Here is a 12,056-nt window from a genome sequence, read left to right on the forward strand (position 1 = left end):
GATAATGGTGGCCAGTTGGGATCAGATTGGCTTCACACAGGCAACTGAACAAATAAGTAAATATATTGAAGTGGTGGAAGCCAGGCTTTTCATGAATGGAGAAAGGTGGTATCAACATAGAAAGGGGGAAAGCTACAGTGGATTCGAATTGGAGCTAATAGTATGAAGTCATGATTTTCAGTATGTATAGACAGATAGAGAAAGAAATGTCCATGTAAATGCATGTGTATGTGTGAGTGGACACACACACACACACACACACACACATTTCCTAGCTCTTTTCACACATTTCCTAATCCTTTCTCAGAGCGCCTGGGAAGAGTGGCTCTTTAGTAGCAGTGAATGAATTTAGGACCCATATCTTGATTTGGAATACCACTCTGTGCTAAAAGCAATCAGGTCTCTTTGGAGAAATGACTGATTCTCAAACTGGAGCCTGAAATATCTTGCTGTTCCAGGAAGTAAGGAGGTACTCAATAATAATGTGACACATTGAAAGGACACAAGGGCCTTCAGTCTTCAGTCTTCAATCTACTATAATCTTCAAAAATGTCAAGGAAAGATTGAGGAACTGTTCCACACTGGAAGAGACTATGTACGAACTGGGTGCAGTGCAGTGATCTTTTTTGTCATATTGTTATTGGGGCAACTGATGAAAACTTGAATGGGGGGGTGTCTCTGGGTGATGGTCATATAGGAGTTCTTTGTATTATTGTTGCAACTTTATTACAAGTTTGAAATGATTTCAACATAGAAAAGGATACCATTAAGAGAATGGAAGGCAATAGCACAATCCTGATGGAAAGGGGCCAGTAGCGAGGGAAAGACAAAAAAGAGTTAGAAAGCAGGGAGGTATTTGAGAGGGCAAGGTCTCTGGGAGGTAGGAGATAAGAAGAGGATGGATTCACTTTGGGATGAGGGGCTCTGTTTTAGTTGTAATAGTGGTGAAAGATAACACATGGGAGGAAAGGATGCAGCTTGAGGATGGAGGTAATTTTGAAGGTCTCTCGGACCACTTGAAGTATATTTTCTGTCTGTAAGACTTGCAAACACTTTTGTCAGTGGAGTTTTAGGGTGAAAAAGTGAGCCCGAGAAAGAAAGCTAGGGAGTTTTGGTCAAATAACATTTTATTTTTTATTTATTGTGAAATATAACACATACAGAAAAATACACAAGCCATAAGTGAAAAGCTTAATGAATTATGAGAAAATGAACACTCAAGTAACCGTCAACATGTTCAAGAAACAGAACATTAATTACTAGCACTTCACACCTCAAACTCTCCCCTCCCTTCTGCGAGCCTCCCCAGTAATGACCCCTGTTTCCTTCCCAAAGATCCACTATCCTGACATCCATCACTAGGTTACTTTTGTCTCTTTTTGAATTTTATGTACGTGGAACCATATAGCATGTATTTTTTAGTGTGTGGCTAATTTGGCTCAACATTGTGTTTTTGACATTTAGGTACAGTAGTGCCTCCTTATCTGTGGTTTCAGTTACCCGTGGTCAACTGTGGTCTGAAAATAGTAAATGGAAAACTCCAGAAATAAGCAATTCATGAGTTTTAAATTGCTCACTGTTCTGTGTAGCATGATGGAATCTCGTGCTGTCCCGCCCTGTCTTATCCAGGACATGAATCATCGCTTTGTTGAGCATATCCTTGCTGTATACATTATCCACCTGTTAGTCGCTCAGCAGCCTTCTCCTTTATCAGATGGAAAAAATCATAGTATATATGGGGTTCGGTACTATCTGCAGTTTCAGGCACCTACTGGGGGTCTTGGAGTGTATCCCCTGCAGATAAGGGGGGACTGCTGTTTGTTGCTCTGTGTAACTGTAGTTTGTCTATTTAAGTTGTATAAGATTTTATTATACTACACATTTTGCTGTTGCAATTTGAGTAGTTGCCAGTTTTGGCTATTCCAAGTAATGCTGCTGTGAACATTACTGATATAACACTCGGAGCACATATGCCCCCAACGGCATATCTGCTGGGAGTGGAATGGCATGATTACGGAGGATGCATGAGTTCAGCTTTTTAGATTATGCTAAACTGCCATCCGAAGTGGTTATATGAGACTTGCCTGGGCTCCTCATGCTCACCAGCACTTGGTACTGTGTCAGACAGGACATTGAACACTGTTTTCTCATCACCAGCCCCTCCTTATTTCACCTCTATTGCTCTTGTTTCGTGATGGTTTTATTGTTACCCTGGGCTTGCTTTATGCAAAAATAATTCTATTTTAAATATACCTCATTGAAATCCATCTTGCTTCAGTTTTATATCTTTGTTTCTTGCCTCTCCTCTTCCGCTGAGCTTAGAAACGTGTTTAGGATTTTTTTTTTTTTTTAACTGAGTATATCAGGAGACAGCAGCATATCTGACTCAGAGAAAAGGTCCTGGGGAAGTTACAGATTTTGAATGCAGCCCATACAGCAGAAATGTGTGGAATCATGAAAGGAATGCAGACACGCGCGTGAGAGAGGAAAGGGCTGACTACATTTCTTTGTGAACATGGCAGAATATCTTGATGACTGAGAATTTTCTTATGTTGAGTGACATTGGGGCAAATGGTTTAAGCAAGAAGGGAGGTAATACAGGGAAAATATCAACAGGCAATTTAAACATTAAGAAATAACAAAATAAAAAATAAATATTGGGATATCATAAATTCTGCCAAATAAATCATTTCATGAGGGACCTTAGAATGTGAGTCTGGGAGAGTTAGCTTTATCAGTTTGGGAAACTAAACTGATTTTTTAACAAAAGAAAAAGTTTTATGTATAAGTGGGAATGGGAGAGGATACTCTGGGTAAATGGAATAAAAAATCTGACCAATCAGTTTTTGCCATTTTCTGCCCAGGTTAACTGAGTGTTTTTATCCTACTGATTGATTGTACTGAATTGACTAGGTAACGTGTTTTTATGAACTAATACATATTTTTGAATGCTTATTATGGCTTGCCTTTATGGAAAAACACGAACCCAATTAGTTGATATTTCTCTTACACCTAACTTATTTTATAAGAATTTCCCAAGTATTCTTGTATAAGGTATCATTTTGCTGAAAGCAGCAGAAGGCTGTTGCTGTGTACATTTGCTCCTGGGATCAAGATTCTCCAAATAAATTATTGTAGGAAAATAGATGTAATTATAAGTATTCTACAATCAATTAAAACTTGTATTTCATAGTGCCCAAGCCAGAGGAGGCGAATGATTGTCCATGGCTACTACAATTAGAAAAACAATTGGGATTTTTTTTTTCTTTTTCAGTTTTTTTTTTTTTTTTTTTTAATGTCACTTTGTTCTTTGTCTCTTAAATTCCTGTCTTCATCTTTGCAAATTGTACAGGGCAACAAACCAATATAATACTAGTGGAATTTTTTCTAAGTGCTACTCTTGGCTCTCTAAAGACCTTAAAAGTACATAGCCAAAGAATATGGAATTAAGAATAATCAAGGTGTATTTTTGTATTGAGAGGGCACAGAGATTATGAAGTGTGTCTCTTTCTGTATTAGGTTTCTAGGTCTATCATTACAAATTACTATAAACTGAGTATCTTAAAATTTATTTTCTCACAGTCTTGGAGGCTGGAGGCCAAAATCAAGGTGTTGGCAGAGCCGTGTTTCTTCCGAAGGCTCTGGGAAAGAATTCTTCCTTGCCCCTTTCAGCTTCTCATCATTGCTGGCAATCCTTGGCTTGTAGATGCATCACTCTGATCTCTGTCTCCACCATCATATAGCTTTCTCCTGTGTGTGTCTCTTATTTCCTTTTCTTATAACAACACCAGCCATTGGGTTAGGGCCCAGTATGACCTCATTTTAACTAAACTAAATATATTTGCAAAGACTTTATTTCCAAATAAGGTTGCGTTTTTGGGTGGACGTGAATTTTGGGGGGACACTGTTCAACCCAGTGCACTGTCCTTTTGGCCTTATTTTTGTCAGAAGTTTTATTAAAGATTTCCAAGATGGCTATAGGCAGCGGCTTCTCCAGGTGGGCCATGGGAGCAGTTAGCCCTAGGTGCAGGCAGTAAGTGGGTGCATTGTGTGTAGAGCATAGATTGGCCTGTTTTTCATTATTGCTATATACTGGCAATCCTATTAATAAATAATGCCAGTGATAGAATACTTCTCCTACCCTCCCCCTCCACCAATCATATGTTGGTCTAAGTTTTACCTGTGTGTTTGGTTACTCCTGAATGTTAATAATATACATGTATGCCTAGATTTAGCACATTTTTATTAACAATCCTCTAATAGACATTATATTCTACATGAAAGTCAATTTGGAGTACTTTTTTTTTGAGACTGAGTTATCTTTTGTTGCCCAGGCTGGAGTGCACTGGCGCAATCTTGGCTCACCACAACCTCCGCCTCCTGGGTTCAAGCGATTCTTCTGCCTCTGCCTCCTGAGTATCTGGGATTACAGGCATGCACCACCATGCCCGGCTAATTTTTGTATTTTTAGTAGAGACGGGGATTTCTCCATGTTGGTCAGGCTAGTCTCAAACTCCCGACCTCAGGTAATCCACCCACTTCTGCCTCCCAAGGTGCTAGGATTACAGGCGTGAGCCACTGCACCTGGCCTGGAGTACTCTTAGTTATACATTCATTCCCAGATACATGAAGATTCAGCTTCATACAGTCATTTTGAAAGCAAATTTATAACAGTTTGGAATTGTTTGAGCTTGTTTTGAACACAGTTTGTGCCTCCATTCCCTGTCCTATCCATGCCTGCGTGTAAAAGCATTGCAGACTAGAAATAAACAACAATAGCACAGTGATTATAAAAAAGGAGAAACTCAACATAAGTTACTTCAATTCGATGTGATCTCTTGGAATTATTTTTATGCTTTAAATTTACAATTGAGAAAGCTATGGACTCTGAGGTGTAATGTGTAATATTTTGCTTGGTAAGTGCGTATTTTAGTTCATGTATGAAATATATTCTACTAATTTTAATAGTGTCTTTAGAATTGAAATTTATTCTTTTAAATTTGTTGTTTTAAAACTAAAGAAAGAGTCAAAGTAAAACATGACATCAGTGGTATGCTTTAGCAGGGGGTGGCAGATATTGAAAAAAATACTTTAGAATTATTATTATTATTTTGTTCTTTTTAGAGACAGGGGCTCACTCTGTCACCAAGGCTGCTCATAGCTCACTGCAGCTTTGAATTTCTGGGCCCCAGTGATCCTCCTACCTTGTCCTTCTGAGTAGCTAGGACTACTACAGGCACGTGCTACCATGCCTTGCCTATTTTACTTTTCTAGAGATGGGGAGCAGTGAGCCTTAGGTGCAGATAGTAAGTGGGTGTTGCAACACAGCCTGCCATGTTGCCCAGGCTGGTCTCACACCCCTGTCCTCAAGCAATTCTCCCGCCTCAGCCTCCCAAAGTGTTGAGGTTATAGGCATGAACCACTGCCTGGCTGGAATTCTTTTTGATAGCACTCTGGATACTTTAAACAGAGATCAAATGTGTGAATTGGTCAGATAGGCCTATATTGAAGGTGGCAGAGTGGAAATAAAGAAGTCATTCTTACATTTCTGGAAACAGAGATCAAATGTGTGAACTGGTCATAGAGAAGGTGGTAGAATGGAAATAAAGGAGTCATTCTCATATTTCCAGAAAAGCTGCTGCAGAATGCACAGAAAATAGCTTCAAGGAACGGGATTATTATTTCATAAACCTCTGCCATGGTCCAGGCTAAAAGATGCTGCATATGTGGCCGGTATTCACTGTGGAGTTCGTGCAAAAATCAAAGAAATTAATCCCAAATTTTATTTCAGTCTCTTGGAAATTATTCTCTGAGCCTTGTGGAATTTGCTTTTTTGGAAACTTTTTTTTTCCTGTGTGATCTTGTTTTAGAACTTTGGAAAAAATGTATTCATTCTTTCTCATCTCACCTCATTGTTGGGAAAAGCTGCAGAAAAGCTTTCCTAGACAAGATGGAAGGTTCATTATGAAGCTGGGTCACAGTAGAAAAATTTTGAAAAGTTAATCTCAACTTTGAAGTACCATGTAATCCAAAGAAAATGTGGACACGTGAATCAGCTCAGACATTCCTCTCTGCTATGTGCAGTTTTCTCTTTGGAATTATCTTTTTTCTGGTGTAGTTTTAGATGACATTAATCAGATACAAAAATATTTGCAAATAGACTCCATCTTGAACAATGTACAGTGAAATACCAAACTTTAAAAGTCTTCTTTGAAGATAAGTGCACAGAAATTTTGGTGAAGCCTATTTACTGTGCAACAACAAAATATAAGGAAATCGACATTTACATAGAAAAAAGAATCAAATTTTGAAGAAGAGTGCCAGGAGAAACAACAAAGAGTTACTGGTTTTCCATTGCTCAGAGAAATCCACATAGCAACGCCAAACGCCCCAGTTGTTGTCTCTGAGAACTGGACACTTGTTCTACAGCAATGAATCAAGTAGTATCTGTGTTCACAATCATTTAGCCATTTTCTCTGATTTTACAGAAGAAATACTTGAGAAGTGGGATTTTTTTTCTTTATACCTCAGAGGCATTGGTACATAGTTCGAATAAAAGTCAAAAGAACAAAGGCATGGATAGGACTACATTTTTTGGAGTTTAATGTGATGTGGGATTTTTATGAATTTCTACCAAACTTATTATGTTTAATACTTTTCTAAAATATTTGCGTATCTCTGGCCTCATCTGGAAGAATGAGTTAAAATTAATAAAAGGTGTTTTTCCATCAGCTATGACAAATAAATCAAAAGATCTGGCTATACCCTTTATTGAACATGTATGTCCAAAGAAGATCAATTTTGAGAAAGTTGTTGACAGATTTTTAGAAGGTAAGGCTGAAAATAGCAAATATTATTGTTTCTTACTATAGCATACCATTATGTATGTTATTCCCTTTGTTTATAATTTTATTAAATATATTAATATAATCAAAACTTGAATCTATTAACTTTTCCTTTTTTTATACTCTAATATTTGTTTTACTTTTAAAAGAACTGGCATGATTATACAAAGTTCAGGAAAAGAAAATTTTTAATGTCTATATTCTTTTCTGGACATTATCATTATTCATTTCATTTCATTACTTCTATTGAAAATAACTTTGTCATACAGAAGAGAAGGTCTTAAAAAGTGATCCTATCTGGTGTCAGATATACTAGATACACATCTGGCTACAAGGATAGATAACTGTGCTGATGTCAATGTTAATCTGTTAACTTCTGGTTGTGCTGTCTGCAAATTGCAAGGGCACGACAAAGAATGTCTCTTGTGTCATCCTGCATGGACCTGTTTGACAAGAGCTATTTGTGGAGACCCAGAGCTTGTTTTCTCAATACTTTTACATGCTGGAGCACTTTCAGAGCAAAGACAGAAATGCAGTGTTTGGTTGTCTCTTAAAATACATGTAAAAGGATTTTAGCAGGTTTGACATTTGACAAGGTTTAGAAATAAGTGGGTTTCTTTTTAAGAAGAAAATTGCCCTTTTGAAAATCTAGTGATGCTATTACAGCTTTTTAAGTATCTGATTACAAACAGCTGAGAAGCAGCCTTGGGTTTATGAATCAATGATTCATTACATATCATCTGTTTGGTCTGCCAGAGAAAGAAATTTGAGGAGTACCATATTTATCAGTCACGTACCTCTTAGGACCTTTAGTTCACATATCCTTAATTCTTGTTTGAAAGAATGCATTCAACTATCCTGCACTTTTAAAGTTCATCCTTCTATTTTGAAAATGAAATCTTTATGAAGCTAATAAAAACATTGATCTAGTGAGGAATTAATAGAAACTTCAAAAATAGATAAAAATTTAGAAGTTAAAATTTTTAATTTTCAAACTGCCCGACTTACACATTTTTTAGTTTCTTAGGTATTTATACCTCTTTCCTACTGTTAGACAATAATTTGCTTTGTCGGACTGTTTAAAAAATTTTAGTCTCATATGAAGATTATATATTTACTTTGGATGCAAATATGTGTTACTCAAGGGTCTTTTCAAGAAATCTTTTAGAACCCATCATTTTCTCTGAAGTAAAATACCTGTTGTAGAAGAAGACTTTTATCAAGACTGCCAGAGGACGTGGAAAATTACTGACACTTATCATAGAAGCAGGAGCCTTTCACTTGTCAAAGAATGCCCAGAGGGAAAGGTGGCTGGTAATTACTACTTCACCTCTGAGGCACTGCCAGGTGGTTTGGGTTTATTGTCACCCCAGTCATAACTTGTTATTGCAAGAGTTGGGGGATAGGGAGAGATGTCTTTTTATAGGAACATTTGCACAGAAAGGAAAAATATTCTGGAAAGTATTATGTTGTATAGTTAATATAATTTGTAGCATTAATATACATTAAGAAATTCTATTTTCTGCAGTAGTAATTCTCAAATTTTTCTGGACTCAGCACTGCATTATACTTACAAAAGTTATTGAAAACCCCAACATTCTTTTGTTTATAAGGGTTATATGTACCGATATTTACCATATTAAATATTAAAACTCAGAATTAAATGCTTATTCATTTTAAATAACCATAATAAACTCATGGCACATATGACTATTTTTATATATGACTTATTTTATAAAAAATATATTGACCAAAAGAACTAGTGGAAATAATGACAGTTTTACATGTTAGCAAGTCACTTTAATGTCTTGTTTAGTAGGAGACAAAGGGATTCTCATCTGTATCTGCCTTCAGTCAATTTGCAATATGTTGTTTCAGTTGAAACAGATTAAGGAAATCTGACCTCACACAGGTATACTTGGCAAAGGGAAAAAACAGTCTTTTCAGATAAATTGTGGATTTTCTTTTAACAAATGATAGTTTTTTAAAGGTTAGTTGCAATGTGAATTGCAACTAACCAATGAACTTTTTGTTCTCTGTTACATTAAAATTCGTTGGTCTATCTTGCACTTTGTGTGAATTCTTTACCGATACTATGTGATATTGTAATAGAATGCATTGGTTATTGGAAAATGTTTGTTTCTTGAGAGTTACAGATCTTCCAAATGTTGAAACATTTCCTTTTATAATATCACATTTGTTAATATCACCACTGATGTCATCTAAAAAGTTTTTAAGTATTTGAGTAGTATCTACTACCATGAGGTAGTAGATACAAGTTTTCCCTAATCCCAATTTTTTCTTGAAAGTTTGAATTTTATCCTTTGCCACAAATACTGCTAGTTGTTTTCCTTGAAATGATAGGCTCACTCCATTCATTTTCTTTTTTTCTTTTTTTTTTTTTTGAGACGGAGTCTCGCTCTGTCGCCCAGGCTGGAGTGCAGTGGCGCAATCTTGGCTCACTGCAAGCTCCGCCTCCCGGGTTCACGCCATTCTCCTGCCTCAGCCTCTCCGAGTAGCTGGGACTACAGGCGCCCGCCACCACGCCCGGCTAATTTTTTTTTTTGTATTTTTAGTAGAGACGGGGTTTCACTGTGGTCTCGATCTCCTGACCTCGCGATCCGCCCGCCTCGGCCTCCCAAAGTGCTGGGATTACAAGCGTGAGCCGCCGCGCCCGGCCTCACTCCATTCATTTTCTAAAGAATGTCTGCCAGGTATCCAAGTCTGAATAACCATCGTTTGTCTGTCAGTCCTTCTGTCAAGTAAAAATGGAGTGTCGTGGACAAGGCCAATTCAGCTTACATACAACTCTAATAATGGCCGAGAAGCTTTTCCTCCAGCTATCTGTTGTGAATGGTACTTTATTGATATTGCTCATTTCATAATGCAGGATATTAAAATGATGCATACTGAGGGTTGGGATTTAATGAAATTAATGTTTACTGCTTTATCAAGGACATCCTTAAGTGAAACTGGCTTTTTTCGTTTTCCTGCTAATGCATGAAGGTGAAAGATGTAACGACTACTAGCAGTTTGGAGCTACTGCCTTGATTCCTGCTAAGGCACCAACAGTGTTACCCACTACAGCTTTTGTAACGTCGGTGCAAATGTTAACACAGTAATTACAGGATATTATTCAAAAAATTATTTAGTACTTTGAATATTTCAGCACCTCTTGTATATTGTTGCCAAAAATTCACAGAAAAGAAGATTTTTGATGATTTATTGTGCTGATAACAGACAAATACAGGCAAACTGGCAAGTCCATCTACATCTGGAGATTCACTCGTTTATAAAGCAAAAGTATGATTATTTCAGATAAGATATCAGGCCAGTCTTCATATTGCAGTCAAATCTCTTAATTGGACGAGTTACTCTGTCATTGCAAAGTGGCAGTGCTGTTATTTCCTTTACTAACTTTTCATCTAGTAAGCATTCTGCAATGTCAACAGTACAACTATCTCTCAGCTAGTATGTGTACTTCTCCAGCCAGGGGTGCATAACTAACCCTGTAAGATGCTTCAGTGGGTTTTTCATGTCTGGTTTGAAAAGATGTAATAAACACTGTTTGACTTTTAATGAGCTTATCATGTATAAATTTAAATATTCAATTCTCTTTTCTTCATACTGTGAGTGATTTGTCTCAATGAGACACTACAACTTAACTGGCACCATAAATATTATTTTAAAATGTTCCATTGCATAATGCACAAAAAGGTAAGTTATTAACATCCATAAAGTCAAAAGAAAGATGGCTTTCATCATAATTTCACTTCTTATTCATAATTTTACCCAGTTTCTTTAGAGTAGATTCTTCCCTTCCATGAGTCAAAAGACTGTCTGATATGTCAGTTTCACTTTTTTCAGCATCCTCAGATATAGACAGATAGTGCAGTTATAGGTTGAGAAGGTAAGCCTTCTTTTTTTTTTTTTTTCAAGACGGAGTCTTGCTCTGTAGCCCAGGCTGGAGTGCAATGGCACGATCTTGGCTCGATGCAACCTCCGCCTCCCGGGTTCAAGTGATTCTCCTGCTTCAGCCTCCCAAGTAGCTGGGATTACAGGCATGCACCACCACACCCAGCTAATTTTTGTATTTCTAGTAGAGATAGGATTTCACCATGTTGGCCAGGCTGGTGAGAAGGTAAGCCTTCTAATCCCATTTTGACAATTCATCCCTAAATTACAAAAAAGTATTATAAATAAATTTTCTTTTAGAACAAGATAAAATATTATTAAAGTGTAAAATGAGTTTCAATTAAAATTAAAATTTGTTTTTATTTGAAAACTTAAAAATATTGCTGTGAAACAAAGGAATAAGTAGTACCTACTCCTTTTGTGCTTCTGTGTAGGTTGCAAGGGAAACTTTGGGGTTCAAAGTAAGAATTTATTGAACAACAATGAGGGTACAGAGATTACAGCAGGAATAATCAAAGACAGCTATTAATAGTAAGAGCACAGTAAAAGTACTGAGAACAAACTGAGTTAATCTCTGAAAATGCACTGCTTCATACCATAAACCTCTGCCGCAGAGCTACATCACAATGGAATACACAGCACACATTCCATTAGCTGTCAGAGTGATGAAGTAGGCACACATCATGTAGTCTCTGGAAAATTCCACTGACACTCAGAGACTGAGAGAGATAAAGGCAAATAATGTTTTAGTTTTACTCTAAGTAGAGTCAAGGACACACTGACAGTCTCCAAGGGACCTCCTGGAGTCCCCAGGCCACACTAAAAGAACCATGCACTGTTCTAGATATTGGAACCCACCATCATGGTGTTTTAAAAGTCACCTCTGAAATTCGCTGTGCATTCTTGACATTTTGCAACCCTGAAGCAGGAGTGATCATCGCGTGTCAAGGTCCTCCTTATCCAGGACATATTCTGTATCTTCTTGTAAAGTTAATTCTGAGATCTTTTGTCATTTCATATAAATAAAGTCAGGAGTCAGGAAGCAGGAGAATGGTGGACACTTTTATTACATGAAATAATTTGACTAATTCATTCGCTGATTTTTTAAGTTAGAGAAATGTGTGCTTTTGGCTTAAGGCTAGGCTTTGTTAGTATAAAATCTTATCGTATAAACTTGATCCAATTTATGGCTGGCAAGAATAAAGATTTTGATAAAAATGTCAAAGCTTCTCTATCTGGAGTCTTGCTGCCCATGCTTAACTGGGGGAAAACCTGGCTAGGCTGTCACCAGGATGG

The 12,056-nt window shown here is 37.1% G+C and overlaps 1 protein-coding gene across 6 annotated transcripts in view; it reads left to right on the forward strand.

Annotated features, from left to right (window-relative positions):
- The window catches only part of MANBA (mannosidase beta), a 113,912-nt gene that overhangs the window by 58,390 nt on the left and 43,466 nt on the right, over positions 1-12,056 (forward strand). The gene's annotated exons all lie outside the window — the stretch shown is intronic.

This window comes from Symphalangus syndactylus, chromosome 10 (genome assembly GCF_028878055.3).
Source record: "Symphalangus syndactylus isolate Jambi chromosome 10, NHGRI_mSymSyn1-v2.1_pri, whole genome shotgun sequence".
NCBI lineage: Eukaryota > Metazoa > Chordata > Mammalia > Primates > Hylobatidae > Symphalangus > Symphalangus syndactylus.